We start from the raw sequence: 13313 nt of genomic DNA on the forward strand, positions 1-13313 counted from the left end.
CTGTTAATGGTTGATGCTGATTTGTCCTATCTAAAACTAAATTGTAGTCTCCAAATGTGAAATGAGTCTTCTCAGGCCATATGGAATTTCAGACTAAAATTCTGGATCTCAGTTTATCCTTTGCTTCTGTAATAAGATGTGGCTTCCAGAAAAAATAATCTCTAGACTCAGGTCTGAAGTTTAGGGTCTATATTAACTCTTCAGCTTCACCGTGTTAAGGGGAGAAACTCGCACTGCAAATTCAGGCCTTAGCTGCTAGCTGGGGACAAACTTTAACTGGTTACCACTATATGTATTACATGAGAATAATTCATAGTGTATAGTATGAGACAACTGTTGTTGCCTTTGATTAGAAGAATGCTTGTGAATGGTTTTTCATTCTTGTCATATATATTTGTTACTTGAAACTAGTTCACAATACTTAAAATGTTGAGCCGAACGTTTACTATGTGAAAATATTCATGGTATTGAATCTCAATTAGTGTTCTTAGTAAGCAAAACCAAAGATGCTGCAAATAACAGCTGCAGGGAAATGATTAAAATTTCACTGAGTATAAAGGTATAATGTCTTGTACTTTTAGTCCAGATAAACTACAATGCTCAGCTGAGCTATTGGCTGAAACTTCTGCCACTCACCGAAAACAGTTTTGTATCTTTGTGGAAAGCATGAAGTGGAATGACAGCACTGAACATATCACTTTTTCTGTTTCATTTTTTGCCTTGGTAGAAGGCAAGAAAAGGGTTGTGGGACACACCATGGCAGTCAGTAAAAAAAGCACTAAATAAGGTGCCAAAAGCTTTAGCGTGATGTTCTAGTGATGATGAAAAATGTCCTACGTGATTTTGGAATAAATTGACATGAATCACGCACTTTCTATTTCAATATACTTTCTTATTGTAGTAATTCACTGCATTTTATTGTATAAGAGGTAACTGTCAGCTTTCCTATTTTGTATGTGAAGACAGGAATGCAGTAGTCTGACGGAGCTGACAACACCACTAAATAATTCTAAACTAAAAATTTCTGTAAAACTTATAAAGCTCTGGGTTTAGAATTTAGGGTAGAGTTCAGAAAAAAGCCTCAGGACTAAAGATTATCAAGGGCAGATCTCAAATTGCTTGTGAAACACAAACTCTGATTAGTTTTTTCTCAGGACTGTCCCTACAGATTTTAGTCTTCAAAGTTCTAGTTTATTTATTGGTTAAAAACTGTTTTGAAATAGAAATAAATACAGCAACATATGATGTGTGGTGCTGCAAATTTAGGAATTACATAGACAGCTTAAAGGGTTCCTCTCTCTCTATAAGTTGCTTTTTCCTTTCCTGTTTTGTGGACTCAGTCTCTTTATAGTCTTTGGGCCTGCATCTGTTCTTACTTATATTGATGTAAATTGGGAGTAATACACTAATATCAATGGAAAACTGATGTAAAGCCTCTCAAAGAGATCTGAATTAGAGCTTTTTGCATTTAATTCCAGCTTCCCTTGAATCTTTATAATAGATACTTAAAGCTTTGTTTCACATGAATTGTGTGTACATGTATAGTATATATTAAATACTTTCAGATAGAACTGGAGTATTTTGTAATAATTTTTCATCAGTTACCTAGTGATAAAATACAAAGCAGCGGGGAATTGGACCAGCAAAGACGTAACTCCTTATTTAAGGTTTGTCTACTCTTGCGTAGTTGCAACTGTGACTGAGCAGTGGGGCATACCCAAGTTAACTTTTAAATTAGCTGGCTTGGCAAGAGTGCAGTAGCATGAGGTAGCTGCCAAGAATTTCCTAAGCTTCCAGGAAAGGTGTTTCAGCCTTGCGCTGAGCTTGTTGCTGTAGTTAGCTTGGTCTAATCTGACCTAAGTTCAAGGCATTGACTGTGTTGCAGAGATGGCTTTAGTATCACGTGGGTGCAAACATATAATTTACATGCTACTTTTGTTATTTCTGAGTCTGATTTGCTGCTTCTGAGGGCTGATGTAACCCCTACTAAGGGGCACAACAAAGGAAAGAGTTGGCAGGGGAACATAAGTATTTGTATGCAAAGGTTAGGGTAGTTCTACTTAGACATTTTTACTCCCTTCTGACTTGCTGGCGCAAGGGATGATGTAGACAGAGGAGTAGGGAGCTGCTGGGATGTGAAGGCAAGGAGACCTAATGGCTGGCCTTCTCCACGTACTCCCTGGGCATGGTGAATTCACTTGAGAGTTCAGTGATTTCTAACTGTGCTCTTTCCTTGTCTGTGGAGGTGGTTGGGGGGAGGTTCTGAAAGGGCCATGGGGGAAGTGAGAGTGCAGGCTTGAGGTGTGGGAATAGATAAACCTTTCTTACTGGCGATGAGAGTAGCCTTTTGGTAGCTTTTCCTAATAGTGATATGGGAGCAGGAGGAGAAATAAATACCAATTCTGTCTTTGGTCCTGCTAGAAGATATTGTGAATTATTGCTTTATCTCTGCTGAATCACTCTACCGCTTACAACTGGGTTGGAAATTTTAAATTTATAGCATTCCTAAAATGAAGGAGCATGTTGGTGACTGTGCTCCATGTGCAAAACACTGATTTCTACACATACATTTCTTTCCTGTGTGTGGTAGAAAAGCCTCTTAAGTGAAATGCGCTGATGTGAATAACAAAGCAGAGTGACCTTTGGTTGTCTGTGCTTACCCAAAGGACACAAGACACGCAGTTTATACTGCTAAATATCTGTGAAGTTATATTGTTGCCGGGTTCATTATTAGTAGGTCTTTATTGCGTTTTCTAAAATCAATGGTTCCCTCTGTGAGATTTAAATTTTCCATGCAATCCCTTGCCTATGGTAACAAATGATGCCTGATTCAGCAGTGACATTTGCTAGTGAGACCCACCATCAGGTGATTCAGAGTGTCCGTTATTAGTCTTTACTCTGTTTCCAGGGAGTACTTTTCAATTTAGTTTGCCTCATACTGCGTTTGGCCTGTTTTCGTATTGAAAACGAAAATGTTTTGCCCTTAGATTCATCAGAGGCTTTTAAAACCTGAATAAGCAAAAAAACCTCATTAAGGTCAAAGGCAAGAATAATGTGTTTGAGAAAATGGGAGTGTTGGAATCCTTCACTCTTCAACTCATGCCAACAGCTTTTTCACTTCACCCTCAACAGTATTGTTGTCCTATTGCTATTTGTCTCTTAAAGCAGTCATCTGTGGAGCAAGACAGGGAGATGTCCGTATATAACTATGAAGGTGTCAGATGCAACCACAGAAGTACCAGGCAAGGCATTTCCATCACGGGGAGCAGAGCTGGCGGTGTAGCTGCTGCTGGACCTTCATTCAAAACATCGCATATGCCCCACTTGTGTTAATGAAAGGCACTCCAACATAAGCAATGAGGGTCAAAAATGCAGCGTTGATACGGAGAGTGGGCAGTTTACCAAAGGAATTGTAATTGCCTGGATGGCAGGGCACTGACTGAATGTGCCAACAAGCCCAAAGTCCGTGTTTCAAAGTACACAAATACTGACTCGGGATACATCTATGTTAGCAGTTTAGTTTGGACGAAGAACGTGCTTTTAAATTGAACCTCCTGGGTTTTCCCACTTACCAATTTGGGTTCTTATTGTGGAACAGTCTTGGGCTGTGGAAACTAGTGATAAAACTAAACTGCCAGACATGCTGCAGGAATGCACCTAAATAAGCTCTAGCTGCTAATGGATTTTCAGCCTGTGGGGACAAACTACAGCAAGTTTGAAATACTGCTTCCCCTCTCTCCCTGAAGTGTACCTAGTGTGAAAATGTGCTTCTCAGCACCAAGTGTTTTGCTCTACAGATACACTCCTGTTGCACCATGCTAGCTGCTGATGTAGATATAACAGTAAGGCATTAGCAATGGGTTTCATCTTGTCTGACTTTAGCTTCTTAAAAGTAGCTCTGCTGGTCTGGAGCAGGGATATAGAAGACATGAATCACCCTCTGCTTTAAGTGGGTGCTCAAGATAAGCTGAATCACCCTTAAGGGTCTTCTACATTTTTTTCCATAGCCTGTAAAGGAAGCCTAACTTTTAGGCATCTGCTTGCATCTAACTGCTAGTTAAATTAAAAGAATCCCATGCAAAATGGGGAAGAACATATTCCATAAGAGACTCAAAATTATAGGAGAATGATGCAAAACAAACCATAAGAAGATGACTCAGAAGCTCTTACTCTCAGGGCAATTATTTCAGAAGAATGGGGTATAATATTAACTAGCAAGTATTTTTACCTGGTAATATTAAACCGAGATGATAAAAGAAGACGCTATACGTTTGGCTGTGGAAAATAATGATGAAAAACCCCCTAAGAACTTTTATGTAAGTGTGATACATGATTCAGCTGCTCATCAGGAAGTTATGATTATGAGAGGGTTTTGTTTCACATCCTAAACAACTTGCGTGCTTTGCAGGAGGGGGAAAAAACCAGCAGTTAGATATTGTTCATTTGGAAGCCACACATGAGATAATGAAACTCTTCACTAGGAAATGGATGTGCCACTTGACTTAAGCCTTTCGGTGTCAGTTGGCCAACACAGATGATTGAGTATGGTGTGGTGTACCTGTACCATTGGTGCCTGTGTAGTGTCTCACAGTAAAATAGAGAGAATAACTTCACAAAGTGCACTTCAAAGATTCTTAATTGCTGTTTTTCAAGCAGATTTTTTGATTCAGGGTTCAGTTTAGGTTATTTGCCTAAATGTTCTAAAAATGCATTTAGTCTGATCTAATCTGCTCTGAATGTTTTTGGTAAGTAGGACCATTAAGGGACTCTGGGTCACTTATACAGTTCTGATATTAGACTTTGGCTTTTCTTGGATAACTTGCAAATGACATTTGATAATGCATTACTTTTAAAATTTTCAATAAATCTTTTCATTTGAAAATACTATGCTCAGTATTATTATTTTACATGCTGTACTATTAAGAAATGATGCATTATTAAGAAATTAAGCATGCTAGAAAAGCTGAAAAGCATAGGATCTTTAGCAAGGCATTTGCAGAGCTTTTAAAATTGGATTCTTAAGGGTTTTTTTCAATGTGTCTAGGTTGATTTTGTTCTGTTACACTAGTAAGATCAGCTTTTTTGAGTCTTAGTAATTTTAATGAGGAATTCAACCTCAATTATGCTGTATTTTATGTTCTTTCAGGAGTTTATCAAATATCATCATATTCTAAGACTGTTTTTCCTAGTCAGCAGCTTTTAAATCAGCACCATTTAAAAAAAAAAGTCAGTTTCAAGTTTTCTTGTATGTAACAAGATTCTTATAATGCACAAATTCTTTTATGACAGGCTTCAGGTTCTCTCTTATATTCTAATGATAACTTGAAGATTCATTCCAGTTTCCAGCATGGGTTGATCAAATACAAAGAAAGACCTTGCAATCTTCCTTTGTGCTGTCTGGAAATCCACTGAGAAAAACTTGTCTTTTGATTCCTTGGTTACCACCTGGGGCATTAACAATGTTCTTTTTACTGCACTTTCAGCTGCTTACGAATATTACTGCTTGAAACATAAACAACTCTAGTGGGACAGTAGATTTACAGCCAGTTTCTCTTTTTACTCACTGAACAGGAAAAATGTGAGTAGGAGTAAAATTCAGCAGATATGGTCTTTGTCATACTTGACATAGAACACTAAGACTTGGTTAACTGTTTCCTCTAATTGTTAGTGATGTGTTTGCTAACTGGCATGAACCATGATCAATTAATTTTTGTTTTATTATAGCCAATTTGCCTTTTTCCAGCCCTCTTTAGACCAGCTGAACCACCAAGCCTGTTAAATTGCTGGGCTCTTTCCAGACTACCAGCAAAGCTGCTACCCACCCCAAACCAATCTGTCCGTTTTGAGTCACTGTAAATCTTATGCGACTGCTCCAAGTTTAGTGGGCACTTTTTTATACTGGTATTTATTTATGCAGTTTAGCTCTGGTAACCTCACTAAGTCAATCTAGAAAAGGTAAAACTTTTCAGGCAAACATTTAAAATTAATCTAAATGTGCAGGCTTTATTGTTTCGAAACTGTTCACAATGTTGGTTCAAATTTGCCAAATATATTTGCCCAGGAAAGAAAATAGTATTAGGCTTACATCTATATTAGAAAATAATGTGGCACAATAGAAGCAGAACTGAAAAGCAGACTAATTTGATGATGGCGACTTGGCATCTGCACTATATGTTTCAGCAGGTTTTACTTTGGACTAGTTCTAGTCTGATATATGGACTGAATGCCCCTTAGTTACTGGAAGGCATCAGGTGTGGTCCTGGAGAACAGCTTTCAGTTTTGTTTTTATCCAAAAGATTTCCTGCTTATGTTTTCTGAAACCTCCGCCAGAGGCGAAGCAAAGCACAGTAAGCAGGGATACTTGGAAGATCTACTTCAAAAACACTTTTGAACCAAACTAGATGCATTCTATGACCTGGAAGGCTGCTGGAAGAAGAGTCTAGTTTCATCCAGTAACTGCAAATGAAGGCATTCAGGATTTCAATGCCAAGATAAAATATTTTTTTTTTTTCTTCTGGATTCCACCTAAACCAGTATGTCCCTTGTCTTCAAGAAGACTATATTAAGAAATGTGCCAGAGTGTGTTTGGGGGGGTGAATTTTTAAGTTTCTCCTGTTGAATTTTCTGCTTTGTGTAGACAATTATTTACTGAAGAATGGCATGGTGATGTTTTTTCCTATTATGTGAGTGTCCCAACTGTCAAGAAACAGTCATTCCACTGCTCGCTCTCTCTGACTTTCTCATATGAAGTATTAGAGTTAAAACAAGAGCAATAGCAGTTGGATAGACCGATAGATGAATTCTGTTGTTTCAAGTGTTCATCTGACATGAACAGAACGTGGAGTTTTCTTGAGGGTTTGCTGTTGGGAGCTGCTTGACATTGTGTGATATAATTAAAGAAAAATAGGGAAGAGAGCAACTCTCTACTGTGTTGGGTTCCTACCTGTGAGGTGGGCTGTGGATCCAAGTTACTTCTGTAAGAGAAGGAGGTATTGCACATGCTTCTGAGATATCTCTGCTCTTCTGGAAGGCTGACCTTTTTGCTCTTAGAAGAGAGTCTGTCTTTTGTTCTGAGACCAACAGAAGATAATGTATTTAATGAAATGGTTATTTGGAGATTCTGCTTGGGAATGGAGTAAATGTATTATATATTTATATATATTATTATTATAATTATATATTATATATTTATTTAACTGGAAAAGCCTGTCAGATTAACAAAATGTATTACTACTCTCTTGAATTCTTGTATTGACCTTACAGATAAGAGGAATCCCTCTAATGGCACTGTTAGTTGAGATAAATTTGACTGAGTCTGGACTACTAAGGGAGAAAAGTAATACCTAGTCCAAGCCATGAGTTTCCAATACCTTGATCTGTTTAAAACTTTTTCCCTCAGTATTATTTAAAGACAGCATCTTTGTAAATAACCCCAAACCATAACTGTTCTCCTGTTAACAGGAAAAAAGTAAAGATATCAAAATGCTTAATTTTCTATTGAAAACATAAAATGATCCCACAGAGGAAATAAAATGACAAAATGACACAGGAATAGTCTGTGTAGGTTATATGAATGTATACGTAGTGCTGTCCTCAAAATTGTTTGTTTTCCGCTCTCTAGAAATTCTTTTCTAACAATAAGGAACCTGGTTAACTGACTCCTTGGGAGAGTAACAGTTAGTACTTTGCTATCACAGGAAGGAATACTTCTGTGGTCAGCTTCTCAGGATAAGGTGGTTTGGACTGGCTTTGTTAATGAATGGCAACATCACAGTAATTTGACGTTATTGTCAAGTGCTGCTGGAAGCCAACAGGGAGGATGGTATCTGGAAACAGAATAAAAGGTGGAAAAAAAAAAAGTGAAGAAAAAAAGTCTCACTTGAGAGAGCTCACATTTGCATCTGGTTTTACGGGGCTGTGAAATTATACTACTTACTGAACATGATTTTGGTTGTGACTGTATTAACTATTGTTATCACAAAAGTCTGTTTTAATTTCTTATGGAAACTGGCACTGGACTTTTCAAAGTTTTAAGTGCTATTTTGTTCTAGGCTATAGAAATGCCTCTTATAAAAACAGAAAATGAAGGGCCAGAAAAAAGGAAATGCACGAGGCTTTAGTAATGCTGGAAGTGGTTGGTATTAGAAGAGAAAACTTGGATTTCAGGAAGTAGCTCCTGCAATGAATGGATTGTCTCATTTAAAGAACAGCAGATGTGTCATGGAGAACTTTTCAAACTGTTATTATTTTGCCCATTTCTTGCCATTGATTTTGTTGTCTTTCCTTATTACCAGACATATTTGCATAAGAGCAAAGCATATTGTTTAGGTTTCAGTTAAATTTATCTTTTCCCCAAGAAACAGTATTACTTTGAGTAACGGTAATTGTTCCCTGTAGTGGGTGTTAGGCTACCTGATAGTGGCAAGAGGGATAAGAAAAATGTTGTGACTCAGGAGACAAACAACCTGTGATGACTTGTTAGTTTTGTAACCTCAGGATCCCACTTTTGGTCAGTCTTGCTGGGTGCAGGAGTAGTCAGTCAAGCTGCTAATAAAAAAAACCCTACTATCTCCTTCTGTTAAGTGCAGTGAGATTAAGATGAAAAGCAATTCCTGCTGTCCAAAGTAGATCCTGTATATGTGTGAATATCATGGACTGCTGGGTTGAAATGCCAGGTGTTTTTTTGGGAGAGAAGAAAAAGAAGATTGGAAATACGTTTCCATAAATAAAAATATCATTTTTTTTTCTAGGGCGATGCGGGTGCCTGGGGTTTCATTCTGACCTCCAGAAAAAGAAATGAAGAACTGAAAGAGGAGACAAGGGTTTAAACCACCTCCCAGTTATGGATATGGGGGGGGATGTCAGTGTGATGGGGTAGTACTTGAAAGGAGTTTTATACACCTCCTCTCGAAGGTCTGGATTCAATGCTGTTTGTCTACAGATTCTCATGAATTCTGTGGGCTCGAATCATATTTTCTTTGAATAGGCTGTAGCTATATCTGAGTGCGCATCTACGGAAGTGAGACTTCTGCCAGCCCTGCTTGCGTTGCCTTGGTGTGTGTCCTTGCCTGGTCGCAGGCTGAACAAGCTGGGTATCTCTGGGAGGAAGCTCAGCTGCAAGCTGTGCACTGGGACAGTCCCCGTGGGTGCCAACAGGCATTCAGGTCCCAGGGACCCCACTGGAGCCCGAGCAGAGTACGTGGTATTGAGGGATTTATCACGCAGATCCACTGCTGTTGGGCTGCACTGCTCCCGGAGGTCGACTCAGCCTCTGTGCGCTGCAGGGTGCAGGTATGCAGGGCGGCCTTAGGTGAAGTTGCATGGCTGCGGGAGGCAATCTAAGGGAGCACAGACCTCAGCACGTGCTGGGCTGGGAGCTTTCCTCTAAATGTCTGCATGTGCCTGGGCAGACTCCCAGAGCAGTCAGGCCTTGCCCCAAGTGCTTTCTTTACTGTCACTAATAAAAGCTCTTGCCGGGGCCCTGGGGCCTCCTCCCACCCTGCCCACAGCCCAGGACCCCATCTCGGGCCCCAGGGGCTGTCAGCCCCTGCCACAGCAGAGCTGGTCTCCTGCTCCCCCACAGCCCTGTCCTGCCTGGCCATGGGCCCCACTGAGCCAGGCCCACCCTCAGGCCCATGTCCTGGCCTGGCCCCAGGGAGGTGCCTGATGCTTGGGGCTGGGGCTGCCCTGTTGCCCCCTGGCTGGGGCAGTGAAGATGGGTCTTGGCTCTAGCATCGTGGCCCTGGGGAGCCACCAGCCTCCACGATGCCGTGACAGCTCTTCAGAGTGAGAGGAACAGGCCTCGGTGGTGTCTGGAGACTGGTGGTTGGTAGGTGGTCCTCGGTGCTGTTAGTCTCCTTCACCAATTTGATGATGAAATATAACTGGTAAATCATTTACTATTTACTCTTCTAGTTTGTATGCTTTCTTTTCAGTGTCCAGGCATCTCCAGATTAATGCCTTTTTTCTTTTTGGGTTGGTTTCTTTTTTTGGTATCTTTTCACTGCCTGGTATTCAAGTATTCATTCCTATTCTTAGTTTCCCTAAGCTATCTCTTCCTCTCCTAAGAAAGCAACAGAGCACCCCTTTTTGTACTCCTCCCTTCCTCTCTCTTTTTTTAACCTTTTTTTTTATTTTGCAAAGTTCACTTGTATGGACACTTTCTTAAAAGCACAAACTTTGCTGTGTAGGGAATCCACGCATCTCCTTTGCTGTGCCTGCCACTCAATAGTTAAGTGGTCTGGAGAATTAAATCACTTTTGATGTCTGCTCGTTGTCAGTTCTTATTTGGTGCACAGTTTATTCAGAGGAATTTAGACCAGAAAAGCCAGTGGACAAATGGATCACAACGTTGAAGGAAAAGATGGATTAATATAAAAGGGAGTGTTTGCCAAAAGTTGCCCTTGAGGTGACAGTGGGTTTAATATTTTGTGTACTGTGATTTTGCTGTGCTGACTGTGTTCGTGATAGCATGCAGGCAGCTCAGCTGATGAGAGGCACTTCTCATCCAGCACAAAGTAGCTGTGAAAGCTATAAACGGTGGTTTATACTGCATACTGGTAAATGGCCTTCGCTAGGATGCTGAAATGTGTTTCCATGATGCTAACCATAGGCAAGCCCCTTGTCGGGGTGCTGTTTTTACCTGTCCTAGTTATATTCCCTAGCCACTATTTATAAAAAATAAAAAACATCTATGCTATTTCACTCTTTTAATACCCTGTAACTACCTCTGTCCTGGGGCACATGATCATTCATATACACCAGTGCAGCAGGCAGCAGTTTCAACATCCTCACACCCACACTGCTGTGTGGAAAACTTGCTGGGAGTGTGGGAGATCCTGGTTCACTCCACCATTCATCTGTGAGAATTTGCAACCAAATGTTCTTTTTTTTTTTTTTCCAAGAAAGTATCACAACATTATGTGTAAGGATTATTTTGGAAAGTGGGTTCTCTGCACTACCTGTTAGTGATGCTGCAGTGGGCTAGAATGATCAAGAAATTTGATTATGCATCTCTGCTCCTGTAAATGTTTCTGTTGCTAGTAGGACATCAATTAGCAGAGATGGAGACCCTTTGACATTACCTTCTTGGTGAGGGGCAGAGTCAGAGAGGATAGAATGCTGCTAAAACTTTGTTTTGTAAATGGTGCCTTGAAGATTAGCACTTCACTTCCAAAACTTGGTGTTTTGTGTAAGCTACCTCAAAGAAGATAATTTTAGGTTAATATATTCTTTTTTGTTTCTTTTTGTTCAGTATGCCTGAGAAATCAGTTCCTTGCAAAGCTGTAGTCCCTAGTAAAGTATACGTTTTGGATAAATGTCTTGAGAGTGGAAGGACTTGGCTAAGGACAGGGTATATGCTTGCCACATACTTTCAAAGTGGTCTTGACTTCATGGTTGTCTTATATTTCTGGATTTAGTTCAGGCTGGGAGTAAAGGGTTCTAGGGATGCATAAGGCAGAATTTTCTTTCTCTGCCTGTCTGACCTCCAGTCAATAAAGCTTCCTTTCAGCTTTTTATTAAGTATTGAACCTGCTATCATTTAAGTGTTTATCAAAGTTATTTCACCGTTAATCCATTCTGTAATACAGAGGTGTTCTAAATCCTGTGCTTGCAGTTGTGGACTGTGGCTCACCTCACTTTCACAAACTCTTACAGTGTGCTAGATGCACTTCCAGAAGTGGGAAAGAGAAAAGGCACTGAATGGAAACAGGTTACATGGGCTTCAATTTAGACCTTAATATAACATGTAAGGAGGACCCTGGACAACAGATATGATGACCTAGAGGGTGTAAAATCCTAGTCATATAAGAAAAAGTATATAATGTGAAAGACACTATAGTTCTCCTATGGCCGCTGAATATTGTATAACTGCCTTTCCTTTAAAAACAAATGGATTTCCACATTCACATATTTGCTCTAAAAAAAGAACTGCTTTTGTTTTGACTTTTTGGAAAGAGTTATGTGCGTAGTTCTAAGAGGCTTTTGTTTCATCAGTGTTGTGTGTTTTGCCTCTACTTTGATATAGTTTAATTGTTGCTTTCTTCCTTTACTATAAATATGGATGTTTACATGAACATACATTTCACCCATTTTTAAGCAGCATTTTCACATTCTTGATGATAACAAGATGGCAAGCTGTGATATGTGTGGTGTTCTAGAGGCACAAAGAGTTTATAATGAGTTGTCATTATAATTTGTGTATGTGTCTTTGACTGATGCTATTGTAGCATTCCAGGCAGATGTCCCACCCGCTGTGTGTTCCTAGTTTCAGTCTGATGAACTGCTAAAACTACTCAACAGTAGCTCCGGCATCCCACAATGCATTAGTAATAACTTTTCTTCAAGATGAAGAGGCTTTAAGTGCAGCACACAATCAGTAGCCCACACTGGAAGAAACAAATCAGAAAACCACTGTTCCATAAGCACAGAATTGAAAGAGCTGCATAAGTAAAATGACAGACTATTCATTCCAGTTTGGAAAGCATGAATAGGATTTTTGATGAAGCTTAATTTTCTTCAAGCTCTTCAGCCGTGGATAAACCATTTAAAATAAAAATAGATGTGTTATGGAGCACTGTGCTCGTCACTGTTTATTATTTTGAAAAAGCATGGGTCGTCCTCCTCCTCTTTGCTAATGACAAATAATGAATTGAATCCTCATCTCAATTTCAGCAGTACAGAAGTGGGATAATTCCCCTGGCTGCAGTGACTTTGCTTCACATTTATGGTAGAAAATGGAAGGAAGCATCTGGACCAGTGATTTTAACGGCTTGCAAATAACAGAGTATGTATTCTCTGACACATCACTGAGCTGCAGATTTTTAAATTGTTTGGTGTAACTTAAATAAACCTCCAGTAGATAAAATTTTAATTGAAAAGATGTATTTTACTGAACGACGTCATGCATCGCTGTTGTTGCCAAATGAGCCTTCCAGGCATCCTATGCCCTTTGTACTGACTGAAATCTATTTCACCTTTGAACAGAATGCATCCTTGAATGAACTGTCTGGTACGCAGCTCTGCTAAACCCACTAAATCTTAGAGAACTTGCCCATTTTAAGAGATTTAAAAACAACCAAAAAACAACATACAAATCCTGCAAACCCCCAGTGCTTTGGAAGAGAACTTTCAGCTTGACAGTAGAGTCGCATGCCAGTGAGTTGAGTTGGCTGGGGAAGTTGTTGACCAAAGGCAATGCTTTAATGCTGGATATTGAGTCTGCCCTGACTCTTGCTGGGCACTGCCTTGCTGTACAAATAGCCACATTCACTTCAGTGAGCCTTCCAATGGAGCACTGCCCCAGTCAGCTC

This window comes from Aptenodytes patagonicus, chromosome 3 (genome assembly GCF_965638725.1).
Source record: "Aptenodytes patagonicus chromosome 3, bAptPat1.pri.cur, whole genome shotgun sequence".
NCBI classification, from domain to species: domain Eukaryota; kingdom Metazoa; phylum Chordata; class Aves; order Sphenisciformes; family Spheniscidae; genus Aptenodytes; species Aptenodytes patagonicus.